This window comes from Magnolia sinica, chromosome 17, assembly GCF_029962835.1.
Source record: "Magnolia sinica isolate HGM2019 chromosome 17, MsV1, whole genome shotgun sequence".
Classification (NCBI taxonomy): domain Eukaryota; kingdom Viridiplantae; phylum Streptophyta; class Magnoliopsida; order Magnoliales; family Magnoliaceae; genus Magnolia; species Magnolia sinica.
The window spans coordinates 49,547,876-49,560,959 of NC_080589.1; the positions used below are offsets into that span (position 1 = coordinate 49,547,876).

A 13,084-nucleotide genomic window follows, 5' to 3' on the forward strand; every position below is an offset into this window, starting at 1 on the left:
TGCACTTCTGCAAGAGAAAGTGAAGAGCAGATCTACATGAAACAACCAGAGCGGTTCGAAGTTAAAGGGGCTGAGAAAAGACTTTGCAGGAGGTCGTGGTTCGACCTGTCGCCTAGGCAGTGGTTTTGATTCCTTCTTGATGAGTCAGAAATTGATGACATATAAATCGCCAATTATGACATGTCTGAAATTGATGTACTAAAGACTCGGTTAAGTGAGACATTCATGATGAAGGATCGGGGGGCTGCAAAGATAGTTTTTGGCGTTGAGATTGAAAGAGGAGTAGGCTTTGGTAATCGCAGGAGGAATACCTTGTGTGTAGGTATTGATCAAGGAAGTGATGGACCATATAAAGTCGGAGAGCGTTCCTTATGCATCTCTCCTCAAGTTTTCCTCAGGACATGTCCTATAACAGATGAGGAAAAGCAAGATATCTCATAAGCCTTATTCGAATGCGGTTGATAGTGTATGCCATGGTCTGGATTAGACCGATTATTTCACAGGCTATCAGTGTTGTGAGCAAGTACCCCGTCAAGTAATATTGGTGGTGAGATGGTAAGAAGACTACGTCTTTCCTTTTGGAGAAGACAAGAGCAAAGGTGGTTGAGCACGTGGATTTTGATCCGGCAAACATGCTCACCTAGATCATTCCTGCAGAGAAGTTCAAGTTCTGTGTAACTTCTCTGGGCTTGGCGATGGCGTAAAAGAAGGACGGAGTGTACATGAGAAGCATTGATTGAAGCTGTGATGAAATACATAGATAAGAGAAGAGGTCAAGAAACTACACGGTTGAAGATTGAAGACATGGTGAAGATTGTTGCTAGATGTCTTAAATCTGGGGTTTTTTTTTCGTGCACGATTGGTCGAGGGTCTAGCTCGACCGGTCGTGGAGGCGGTTCGACTAGTCGAGCGCTGCTCGACTCAAAGTCCAGCGAGCTCAATTCTTTAGTGTCCGGGCCGCTCGACCGGTCGTAGGGCTTGCTCGACCGGTCGTAGGGGTCCTCGACCGGTCGTGCAATCGGCACGACCAGTCGTGGTTACGCAGATTCATTCTGCGATTTTGTGCAGATTGCGGATTTGAGTCCTTTCGTAACAAGGATGCGGAAAGGAGTTTCCTAAAACTATAAATAAGGGTCCCTAGGGCTATTCTAAATAATTCAAAAGCTTTCTAAAGGGTTCTAGGGTTATCAAAGGGTGTAGCAAGGGTGAGATTCGAGGTTGTTCGAATCGGGCAAGTCCTTTCTCTTGTAATTTCTATTTCATAGTGGATTTCTGTCGCTTTGTGCCGTGGTTTTTTTCTGCAAGGGTTTTCCACGTTAAAAACATTGTGTTCTTTTGTGATTGCTTGTTACTATTGAATTGCTATCTAGATCTAGATCTGTGTGATTCCGCAGACCAAATCCTCAACAGGATCTGCCTCTCTTATGGAAGATCATGCGCTAAAATGAGCTGGGTAAAACGGATGGATGGTCTGGATACAACACGTGCATCATGGTGGGGACCACAGTGGGCCCCACAAGCTGGAAAACTGGACAGTCCAGCAGTAGGCGCTGTCCAGTGTCCAACAGGGTCCACCGAGAATTGGATCTGCTCATTTTCTGGGATCATGCATTCTCACAAATGAGCTGGGAAGAACGAATGGATGGCTGGATATAAATGGAGGTGGGCCCCACACTCCAGTGGGCCCACCCCTCACATGAATTGGAAAAACATATGAATGGCATGGATATGCAACGCACACATCATGGGGGCTAGCTATAAAGAAGGTTTTAATGGTACTGGTGTTGTCACCACTATTTTGGAGTGGTGGGGCCCACAAAGTTTCCGAATAAATTCAAATTTATGTTTTGCTTTCATTCAGGTATGTGTGACCTAATCAAACAGGTTAGATGTCAAAAAGAGGGACCCCATGGTGGGTCCCAAGGAGGTTTCAACAGTGGGCCCTAAATCAATTACGACCCACCTAAGCGTTGTATGTACCTAATATTTGGTCTGGGTCACTTGCTCCAAGAGGAGTTGTCCATACGCGATGGATGCTATAGGTAATGCTCATACATCTAGTGGGCCCCACAGGCCAAAATGAGGTGTCCAAGCCGATGGATGGCAATGATGGAATGCATGCATTGTAATGGTCCAATCCAATGGTAGCCCACCAAGCAAATGGGAGGCCAGATCATTTTATACGTCAAATGGCCGATCTGAGTGGTTGTCCACCAATGGATGGATGGCCCAAGCAGTACATACATCAATGGAACATCGCAAATACAATCAAGAAGGAGAAACGAAGAGAAAGAAAGAGCCCGAAGTGACCTACCAATTTTAAGGGTGATGATGTGTCCTCCTTGATCTGGACCGTCAAATAGCTTGGACCCAGCAAGATGAGGGATCTCAACCCTTCCCTTCTCCCTTTGCTAGAATCTCACTCTCTCCCCCTTCTCATTCTTTCTCTCTTCCTCTCCCTTGAAAAAAATTGTTTTATTATCTTTTTAAGAAAATAAGAAAATGAAAGAAATTCTCTATTTTGCAGAGAGAGCTCTCTCTCATAGCTAGCATCATGTGTAAGGAAAGAGATCCTTACTAGCTAGCATACATTGGCCAATGGCATATGTTGGATCACATGTGTATTGGTAGATGCAGAGGTGGTGGAAGGAGAGGGAATAAGTGGGGAAGTTAGTGGAGATTAATGAATGGATGACATAAGAAATAGAATAAGTAGAGTTTGATGTGTGTGAGGAAAATAGGAGAGTGAGTGGCTGAGGTGGCGTGCGAGTTATAAAGTGGGTGCATTTGTGGCCGATGATATATAAAGTAAAGTCAACACTCCATGGTAGTATATATCTCCTTACTAAATCTGCTATATATGAGATGTATGTAATATTTGTACACTCACCCTCTCGGACTCGCACACGTGCACATATGTGCAGGTACAAGTGCGATCATAAGCCTACGAGGGTGCCAGATACATGTACCACTGTCTCACAATGTTCGGGAACAAGCAATCACTACGCCAAAATCGCTGATTTGCGACGGACCATATCTAAACGACGGACTTCGTCCGTCGCGTGGTTCGTCGCTGTTTATTAGATATTTTTTTGACGGGTAAAATCCGTCGTTTAATCTACGACGGATAAGGTCCGTCGCAACATAGCGACGGATAAAATCCGTCATAAAAAATAAAAAATCTATCGATAAAATTCAAAAATTAGTCGTCACTAAAAACATTAGCGACAGATAAGGTCCGTCGCTAATATGAGTAAGCGACGGACCACAAATCCGTTAATTTTAACGGTCAGAAATTAGCAACGGACTATAATGAGTAAGCGACGGACCTCATATCGAAATTAGCGACGGATTTGGTCCGTCGCTAAAATATCTGTAAATAAAAAAAATATATCAATAATTTATTATTATTATTATTATTTTAATCTTGCAGCTGATAGTCATTCAAAAAATAATTCACACTATTGTTTGATAAGATTCCTATTCAGAAAATTGGTAACAACTCAATTCAATAAAAGAGGAAATGACCCAAGTGGCCCACTCCAAAAATTGACTTTCCCTCCTAACTAAACACTTTTCCCCCTAAACTAGGACCCATACAAAAGAAATTACCCGGAACTTCAACTGATGGCTATGCCTTGCCTTGAATTGGCTACTTAACTTCTCTTGTTCAACCTTCTTTTGAGCCCTTCCTGCATATATTACAAACAACCAGATTCAATCCAAGAAAAGCTTAGTTTAGTCAACCCTTCATGTATTACAAATAACCAGCTCAAATCCATGAAAAGTGAATAGTTTAATCAACTGAAACCAATTAACAAAATAAAATATTAGAATTTGGGTGCTTGGGTATTGCCCTTGCTTGTCCTAAGCGCAGCACAAGCCAGAGCTTTGAAGGGTGTATGGGCTTATCCACACCGTCCATCCATTTTTCCATATCATGTTAAGATATAAGCTCAAAAGGGGCAAGTTCAAGGCCCAAGCAGGTACATTGTTGAAACTTTCCTAAGGCCCATCGATGTTTATTTGCCATCCAACCTCTTTACAAGGTTTTTGTAAATGAAAGAAAAACAAAAATATCACCATTGAAACTTTTGTAAGGCCCATCGTAACGTTTATTTGCCATCCAACTTATAAGGTCATGTGGACCTAGATGAAATAAAACAAAAATATCAATTTATTTCTAAACCTCTTTAACATAATGTTCTTACTCATGCCTTAGTGGTAGACTCACTCACCGGAGTTTCAACACGAGTACCCATTGTGGTGAAATCTCACACTCGTGTGAGTGCAGGGTACACACTACTGTGGTTTGAGTGTATGGGTACATGTGAGGTATGTGCAAGGAAAAGGAAAAGAAGAAAAACAAAAACCTATTTGAATATGTAGACATGACATAGGTTTTGAATCCTTGGTTGATGTGCTTTGTAAATCTTAGTACTGCCCCGAAAAAGAAAAAGGAAATAAGAAACTACAATGCTATTGAACCTTCAAACCTCTAATTTAATGGACACAGGCAAATGTTCATCATTCATTTAGAGGTTTGAATTAATTCGAGTGGAAATCAGTTTGAAATCTAGTGAACCTCTAATTTGTGTTGGAATGCATTTGAATATCTGATTTTATTTTTTATTTTTTTTCAATGGCAAATTTTGTTAGTAACATATTTGAATGAATTTGAAATAAGGTACTTAAGAGCTGTTTATTTTTTTCAATTACACTGCATATACTTATAAATGGACCATCTTTGTTTCTTACCATTGTTTGCTTGATGTAAGAATTTTTGCCTCCAAAACTATGTGAATCCTTCCCTCTAAAATAGAGAATTCATGGATTTTTATATTGATAAAAATTGTAGAGCCCACAGTGATGAATATGTCATATCCATGCCATCCATTTTGTATCGCCAGCTCATTTCAGTGCATAAGAAGAGAGAGAGAGAGAGAGAGAGAGAGAGAGAGAGAGAGAGAGAGAGAGAGATCTAAAGCTCAAGTGGATCACATCAAATGAAATAATGGTTCTAACAGACTTCAACAGTTGAAAGCCAAAACCTTTCTGAGGCCCACATGATGTTTATTTGTCATATAATTTGTTCATAAGGTCATACTAACATGGATATATAGAGAAAATAGGACCCAACCAAACAACTTTCATAACTCTCTAAGAGGTACTTTTTAGAGAGATTTTCTTAATCTATATAAAGAGAATGATTACAATCCTTACAACTATATACAATATCTTTTGCCATTTTAAATTTTAGATTACAATTATGCTAGATTACGTGAGATGGAGAGATTATCAATTGAAGAATCTTGGCCATCTTACCACGTGAAGAGTCCTTATATATTGAAGACTCTTTACCACCAATTATAAGGTCATGATATGATTTCTAAACCCTGTAAAAGAAAATAAAGCAAACAGATGATAGACACACAAAACAGTAAACAAAACTTGTGAAAGAATTAAATACATTAGCAGCAACTCATAGTGCCCATCTTCAAATATCAAAATTAGGGAAATCAACATGTATTTTCTCATAGTGCTATCCTTAAACTGAAAACCATCTCAGCACCAAATCTCACCATTTGCAATAGTTTATCTTTATTAACAGCATCACCAAAAGGACAAGTGTAAATGGAAGTACTTGAGTTTGTAAAACCAACTTGTATTAAAAGGTGCAAAAATACCCCAAGCATGGATTTCAAATGTTGGGAAAAGGAAAGGTGGATCCCTTATCATTTTCCTGTGCATGCATAGAATGTTAGTGTGATTGATCATCACACACACACATTGCCTATCCTGTGGAGGGGTGTAGGATCTAACTCGTTCAAATGGGTTGGGAGGAGGATCCAACTCGTTCAAATGGGGATCCAACAATGGACAGGAGGTGCCCCAAAAATCATCCTATGTCGAGTTTGTGGGCTGAGTTACCAGCCTGGGATAACAGCAAACGTCGTATATGACAGACTTGTTTTGCTAATTCCATACATGGCCAATGCAGGCACGTGTGGATGTGCAGCAGATGATAAGATTGTAGCCGCTCATTTGTCCATCTGATGGCAGCCTGGATGTTCTTGATGTGTGGGAATCATTGGTACGTGTGGGAATTAGCAAAATAAGATGAAAGCATGACTGGAAACTAAGAAAAACATGGCTATCAGCAGTTTTAATTTGTTATAGGAATTTATATAACTCACAGGAATCAGTTGACTTCCCACCTAGGGAAGATCTTCGAGAGCTGTCCAATCCACCGGTCATTGATTGCCTCCTCAACAACCTTGCATTGGCTGCCTTCCCATCATTAATATTACTTTTGCTGTAGATAGGAGAACATGTTTCCAACGGATCCTGACGATTCCTGTAAATCAACAAGATACTATTTTAGACCCACCAAGCTAGATTGGACACATACTTCTGCTAAGCCCACAAACAACTCCACATTATAGATAGGCCCCACCATGCTAGATCGGCATGGTGAGCCACACGATCGGAACCATGCATTGTTAAAAACAGAAGTGCGCTCCAGTGACACCGGTACAACGGTAAAGTTATGGTAGTACCAGGGAGATATGAGGCCCACATGATGTATGCAGGAAATCCAACCTGTCCATCAGATGCGTGAGTTTGTAAAACCAACTTGTATTAAAAGGTGCAAAAATACCCCAAGCAAGTATGGATTTCAAATGTTGGGAAAAGGAAAGGTGGATCCCTTATCATTTTCCTTGTTCAAGTATCTTGCACTCCTGTTTCTACAAGGATCCACCTATCATAGCTTCAATACAACTGGAAAATTGCAGCAACTTTAAGGAATATACAACCACATCTTTTTTTTTAAAAAAAAAAAAAGGCTGAAGACAATTATTTAGAGTTTTGGATACATGAGATTTTGGCACAAGGCCATCTAGAGTGCTGTCCAATCATATCAACAGTCTACATTCCTGAACCCTATGACCCACTTGTACAAACTGAAACCTCATGGCACTCTATTCAACGAGGCATTATCTAATACCTTGGGGTGTTATTCTGAAATTTTATTATTTGAAAAAGAGAGATTATGTAAATAAGAGAAAATTTGAAACTGGATACTAGCTGATTCGAATATGAAGCAAGTCCAGCATCTCCATCTGGAACATACATCATTGAACTTTTAGACATGCTGTTATGGAAGACACTCCTAGTTTTAGACAATAAAAACAAGAAATGATGAAACAAATATTTTCAACTTTCAAGAAATTCAAAACATTCCAAGAAAAAAAAGAAGAAGAAGAAAAGAATGCAATTCAAGAAATGATGAAACATCCTGTAAATTAAAAACAAAAAGGGGCAGGAACAGAAACTCACTAGCTGAAATCATCTGAAACCTTGCATGTCTAGGAATCGAGCTCAAAACCCCACTCATAGTTTCATCACCCCCAACAAAAAGCATTCCTGTTCTCAGCAAATAGGCCACAGTTGAAATCAGAGCCAGATGTTATGGACATGATCTTGCCTCCAAATGCATGAGAGGTTGTCATGTTGTGACCCCAACAATCAATCAGAGAGATGTTCATGTAATTCCCTTTGGTTGGGAATCTTAGATCACATAGATGGTGGTCCTCAACACTAATTTCTCTGTAAGAAGACACTTCCACCATATGTTAAGGGACACCCATATAACAATCTGTCTTGTCTATTTTATCAGCTTTTATATATATATATATATATATATATATATATATATATATATATATATATATGAGAGAGAGAGAGAGAGATAAATAAATAAACAACATTCAAATATAAAATACAACCAGCAACATAATGCTAACATGGAATGAAATGTGTAAGATCTCACTTGACCGGATTGTCAACTACAACCTCACTAACAGCTCGAGCCACTCCTCATCCTGAAAAAGCACTAGCCCCAAATATGTAAACCTGCAACCACTCCGCTGATTCATACTATGCATCAGTCCTATACAAAAAATCGGCCAAGTTTTGCATTGACTTGGCCAATCCACCGGGCCATGAAAACTTAGCCAAGTCAATATTTGTCTTATAAAATTGGTTAATAAGAACCATTTTTTTTAGGTGAACACCTTTTCTTTACTTCTACAATAGTCACTAGAGGCAATGACAAGTACTCAAGAGGACGAAACTGTCAAGTGGTGTTGAGAAAAAACTTGTCAAGGATAAAACCGCAGTACTCACCTTAGTCAAGACCTGCCTTATGCCTTCTGTTGTTCAAAATCCCATGCTGCAGAATTCCATTGCCAATGCCACTAAGAAAAAAAAAAGGAAAGAACAAATCAACTTATAAAAATATTTACACCAAGATTTGATTGTCCATTCAATATAATGCCTTATATCTAGAACTAAGCTGAATTCCATTGCCAATGCCACAAAGAACCATTTGCCAACATGCTAACTATTATAAAAGAATTCAAAGAAGGTACAAAGTGAAAATCACAAAAAACAATGGGAAACAGAAAAATGAGAAATCTTGGTATGGAAACAAGATATTCAAACAATCAGTTCTACCAAATGAGAAATTGCAAAATCTGTCTTCTTTGACAGATATCAACAGAGCACCAAATACCATTCTAAAATATAAGATTATTATAGAGAGAGCCACCAATCAACACAATTTCAAACTTCATTTATTTAATCAAAATACCGATATATAGAGAATGACTTAGAAACGGTGTATAAGGTGGAAAAATAACATCCTACCATATAATCACATGTAAGATGGAGCCATCCATTGTAGTATCCAAATCAAATTTCAAAATTCAAACAGAACATTTTCCAACATAAGCTGGCAACTGTTAAAGTTAAAATACATTTTCCAAGAAAAATCAGAAATTCTTATTGGGGATTGGATGAAATGATGCTTGGTTCTAATTGAGTACCTGTAATAAACTTCTCCTGCATTGGAGTCTGTGGCTAGTCTAATTATTGATTCCACAAGATAGTCATCAACGTTAGAAGTATTTATATATACTCGTGATGAAAAAGAATGGGTTCATTTAAGATAATACTAGAAAGGAGTCATCTTCAAAGTAACATAGGCACAAAAACATGTAACTGTACCAGACAATTAAACCTGTCATTGTTGGAAAATCCGACATGGTGCTATATATGACTATGTGATAGTGTTGAAACATATATTATTGTTATGCTGATGCTGATGCATATAGAAAACCTATCATCATCCAAGGAAGGTGAAATCAGTACATCAGGGAACAAAACAACCTCGTTTTCTTGGAGATAATTGTGTAAAACTCGTATCATGAGTAAAACTGGAGTGTGCAACATTCTTTGAGTGATTAGATTTGTAGAAGCAACACTTTCATGGAAGAAACTCAGATGCCCAAAAACAAATTCCAAAACCATTAATTAGGCGGTTTTTAGAAGCACAAGTGAATTGAATTACAACCATTGTTTCAAGTGGAGAAGATGAAAGTTATTAATGTTTCCCAGTAACGTGAAATAACAAAGAACTACCCATTGCATTGGTCCCTTACGTCACAGGATGTGATATTTCTTTCACAGAAAAATAACACAACAATACCCTCATCTTGAGGCGTTCGGTTTTTGCTCACATGTGGATACCACCATTATGTATAAAAGGTATCCAATCTGTCCAGAAGGGTCACTCCATACTTCCACTTCAATTAGAGTTGAAGGGCTTCTTCCTCATTACAAACACTACTAAAAATTATTAGTTTTTGACATTTCCTATTTGACTGAACAACACACTTCCAACTTGATTCTCTTGGGCACAATCCAAATGAACTATATATTTTTTAAATATTGTTAATATATACGATTCTTCTATAGATACAATGAGTTGCACCATACACAACCTAAAAATGGTTATCTTTCAATGAAAATTTAATGAAATTTTATTGAGAAAACAGAGGAAAGGAAGCAATGAGGGAATGTAGACAATATACAATGGAGAGGCTAAATGTTCCAACCTAATTTCCAAGAATCAAGATTTCTATCTAAGATCAGTGCAGCAACAGCTGACTGAATGGTGCTTCATATAGATTTACATCCAGAACCTGTATGTATCTTTCAATTTCAATGAACAAACTATCAAATCCCGACATCAGGACAAAAACCAACTTCCAAAACTCTATGAAGCACTCGATCAAACAACTGGTGTGTACCATTGCTTTGAAAAACAACCAAAACCAACGTTTCATATTGCCAAAAAAAACAGAGAAAAAAACTCTGATATATTTATGCATGTATTTCCTCTGATTTTTTCAATGCTGCTCAACAAGAAACAACAAAACCAAGTGTATGAATCTTCCCATCATTAGTAGTATGGTTAAAGAAGTTACTGAAGAAAAGACCCTACCAGGTGCATGCACCCAATTTTCTTCTTGAAAATTACATGGACCAGGAAAGTTACGGTGCATTTGAAAGTACAACCACCAAAAAATCTTTCCGGGTGCTTGCTGGCAATGTCCTAAAAACTCAAAGAAACAAATGATGAGTGTTCCCAAACTGAAGGGGTTCTAACTCCAACAATCAACCCCCTTATGGAGAAATATGAAATACATAGAGAAGTAAATGAAAGGGTGCACTAGCTACAACAAAAAAATTCCCAATAAATTACAAAAATACCTAAACCGATCCTCCTTGTTGCTGCATAATCCTAACCGCTCACTGACGCCAGAATCTCCACGACGATTCCTACCAAAATCAAATCAACCAGACGAGAATTAGATCTCCAGGTCCCTAAAACCCTCTCTATACTGTTCACAACAAAAACCTTAAATCCAGCTCCAAAACCAGTTCTGACCCTAAGAAAAACCACAAAAACTGAAAAATCCCTCAAAATAAGGACCAGATCATAGCGCCAACCGCTCCAAGCTTGCAAACTCTGATCGTTGAAAGATTGATTGGATGAAAGGCTCGAGAATCATTGTTCTTGTTGTAGGTAGATGTAATGAGAGAGAGAGAGAGAGAGAGGAGATTTGGGATTTGGGGTTTTTTTGGGCGCGGCTCTGTTTTTGAGCGCGCGCCCAAATTTAGGCCGGCGTCTGGTATGGCTCCGTGGGCCCCAACATGGTGCGTGTCAAAAATCTACCCCATCAGTCAGATGCACCATCCCATGGCGGCCCTGGGAATAAAAATCAAATCAATCTATGACTTGTGTGGGCCACACCACATACAAAAGTTGAGAGGGGTTACCCTCCATTAAAACATTCATAATTATTTTTTAGGCCCACCGAGATATGTTCCACAAATCCAGCCCATCCATTATGTGTGCCAGTTGGATGAGGGGTCATACGAAGTTTCGGACGCATCCAAATTCCAGGTGGGGCCCACCAAGTGCTTTTATATGTTTTAGGCATGTCTTCACATGATTTTAGATGATATGGCCCACCGGAGTTCCGTATATGGCTGATTTTTAGGATATCCCATAATTTAAAGGGGACCCATCAAATGCATGGTGTTGATGTTTAACACATGTCATGGTGGGGCCCACACAGCTTGACCTCATGGGGACGGCATGGATTAAACACAAAGGTCAAGCTGTGTGGGCCCCACCATGACATGTGTCAAACATCAACGCCATGCATTTGATGGGCCCCCTTTAAATTATGGGATATCCCAAAAATTAGCTATATACGGAACTTGGGTGGGCCATACCATCTAAAATCATGACAAGAAATGCCTAAAACATATAAAAGCACTTAGTGGGGCCCACTTGAAATTTTTATGCATATGAAAGTTGGTTTGACTCCTCATCCAAGTGGGACACACATGATGGATGGGCTAGATTTGTGAACCACATCTCGTGGGCCTAACAAATGATTATGAATATTTTAATGGAGGGTAACCCTTCTCAACTTTTGTGTGGTGTGGCCCAAAAAAGTCACAGATTGACTTGATTTTTAAGCCCTAGGCCCACCATGGAATGGTGCATCTGACTGATGGGGTAGATGTGGACCCACTTTGATTTATATATTGTATATCGATCTGATCCATTTGTTTTGCCAACTCATTGTAGGATATGAGCCCAAAAATGAATCATATTCAAATATTTGGTGGACCACACCACATGAAAACAAGAGTGATTGGTTATCCATCATTAAAATCGTCGTAAGGCCAACTGTATTGTTTATTTGACATCCAATCTGTTTATTAGGTCATACAGGCCTAGATGAAGGGGAAAAACAAAAATCATCTCGATCCAAAACCAAAATGTTTTAAACAGTTGACGCTCATTCAACACTGTTTCCTGTAATGTAGTCTATTTCATATTAGGATATGCCTCATTTTTTGTCTCATGCCATAAGATGATCTTTAAAAATAGATGGACAGCATGGATTAAACACATACATCATGGTGGGGCCCGCAGAGCACTAACCACCAATCATTGGATGGTGTCAGGGGGAGTAGCCAATCTGTTGCCCTTATTTGTAATGTGGTCCATTTAATCTTTCGATATGATTCATTTTTTGAAAAATTTCTAAAATGATCTCGAAAAATGGATGAACGAGGCGGGTTGATCCCGAATTTTCAGTAAAATTTTCTCAATAATTTCAAAATGCTAATTTTTTTCATCAAAAGCATCATTTTGTTTTCAAAATTTTTCTCAAACATTGTTAAAAATTTTCAACTTCTCAATATTCTTTTTCATGTGATATTACAAATCATTTAAATATATTACTTTTTAATTATAAAAAACAAAAAAAAAAAATCACTCATATAATATAAAAACTATATATATATTCAGAATATCAAAAAGATATAAATGAAAAGAAAACACAAACATCAGCTTGATCCAAAACTTCTATGAATGTTATTTTTAATGGCGGACGTTCAATCCCCACTTTGTAGTCCACTTAAGCCTTGGACCCGCCCCATTTTTTAGTTAATATCTTAAAATGATCCGATAAAGGCGTTGAACGATATGGAGAAAGTCAATCCATGACTTGAGTGGGCCAAGAGCTTAAAAATAAAGTCAATCCATGACTTAGGTGGGCCACACCACATAATATAGTGGAGCCTAAATGTGATTCACATATCCAACCCACTCATTATGTGTGTCCCACTTGGATGAGGGGTCAGACCAAGT

The 13,084-nt window shown here is 38.6% G+C and overlaps 1 long non-coding RNA gene across 1 annotated transcript; it reads right to left on the reverse strand.

Moving 5' to 3' along the window:
- Positions 1 to 7,765: 7,765 nt before the first annotated feature.
- On the reverse strand, positions 7,766 to 10,968 carry LOC131231764 (uncharacterized). The gene is made up of 4 exons (XR_009164530.1): positions 10,844 to 10,968; positions 10,621 to 10,689; positions 8,191 to 8,236; positions 7,766 to 7,917 (listed from the first exon to the last, which is right to left on the reverse strand). It is a non-coding gene; the product is annotated as an uncharacterized LOC131231764 (long non-coding RNA).
- Between the last annotated feature and the right edge of the window lie 2,116 nt (positions 10,969 to 13,084).